Below are 1,583 nucleotides of genomic sequence, written 5' to 3'. Positions count from 1 at the left end.
AAGAGAAGGCATAACATTTAAGGCACATGCATTTGACAAAGACAAGGAAATACAAGGGATAAGCAATTCACAAACAAGGAAGGCAATTTTTATTACCTAAGTGAGTCACAATTCAGAATCTACGAAACAAAAGCAAACATTTACCTCCATCCAATTATCTTGGTGAGGTCTCTAAAATGATATAGGGGCAGGCGCCCCGCCCTGGGCGGTCGAGTAGCTGGGGTGCGCTGGCCTGGCCCTTGCGATCCAGCTCGGAGGCGCACGCTGGTCCTCAGGCCTGTGGACACTGCGTGGTCAAGAACCGCTGTGCCACAGAGAAGCACCGACACAATAGGCCCGCCCGGAGACGTGCGTGAACCATCCTGACTTGGAGAAACCTCTGTCTGGGAAAACATGTCACACGGCGGGTCGCTCTTGGCCCCGCCCTTGAGAGCCAGAAAGGTCCGGAGTCAGTGGAGGAGCAGCTGATGAACAAGGACTCGGAGAACACGAGAGTACCGATGCCTGAGACGCAAAGGTCGAGCTGAATGGGGATCGCGGGAGCCATTCGAGAGTCAGAAACCAGGAGAACCTTGTGCAATACCTGGGGAGATGCCCTGGAGGCCATTCTTCCCCCAACTGTGCGGGCTGCGGTGGAGGAGGAGTAGAGCTCCGGAGAGGTCTGCACCAAGACTTCATGGATTACATGGGTGCCCAGGTTCAGATTCTGTAGAACCGCCTTCGTGGAGAGGGACCCTTGTCTCCAAGGAGGAGCCCCACAAAACCATGACTATAGAGGAAAAAGTGGACAGCTGGTTGCTGAACACTGGTTCTGGTCTCTCAGTCCTTCTTTTCAGCCCTGATCTTCCTTCCAGCTGTCACACCTCAGTGAGGGGAGTCACTGATGAGGAGGTAATCTGCTATTTTTCACAACCCTTGGGCTGTAACTACTTGTTGGATCTTTCTTGCATATCTTTGTTTTCCTGAGAAACCACTTTGAGGATGCCAACATGTATTGCAGCAGCCATCCATGATTTCCTACCAATCTGTCCATAACTCTGTAATGTTTGCATTGTTCCTGTGCTATTTCATAAATGGATGTATGTTTGTTACTATGTGTTTTCAACAACAACCATTGAGAATAGTCAATGATTATTTGATTGATCACTCATGTATAGCTCTATTTGTTTTCCCTAGAGACCACTTTGGAGAAACCAGGGTATAGTATAACAACTATTGATAATTTCCTGCCATTTTTCTCTGTAACTCACTATTATTTGTCTATTTGTCTTCCTGAGAAACTATCTTGAAGATGCCAATAGGTAAAATAACATCCACTGATAATGTCCTACCAGTTTGCCTGTAATTCGGTAAATTCCCCCTATTGCTATGTTGTCCTTCTTTTACTCTTTAAAATAAAATTTAAAAAGATATAGGGATGATATAGGACCTCCAAATAATCCAAGTAATGTGAAGGAAACATTATAACTTCTAACCTGCTAGATGTCCAATTCGCCAACTTTGTGTTCCCTAAAATTAAAGAATGAATTCTAAGCAACAATTTTAGGGAGCATCTGAAGCTAGAGGTCAATCACACGTGTGGA

The sequence above is a fragment of the Chinchilla lanigera genome, unplaced genomic scaffold, assembly GCF_000276665.1.
Source record: "Chinchilla lanigera isolate Chin_1 unplaced genomic scaffold, ChiLan1.0 scaffold00021, whole genome shotgun sequence".
Classification (NCBI taxonomy): domain Eukaryota; kingdom Metazoa; phylum Chordata; class Mammalia; order Rodentia; family Chinchillidae; genus Chinchilla; species Chinchilla lanigera.
The sequence above is the reverse complement of the archived record's forward strand: the minus strand, read 5'-3'. Positions refer to the sequence as shown.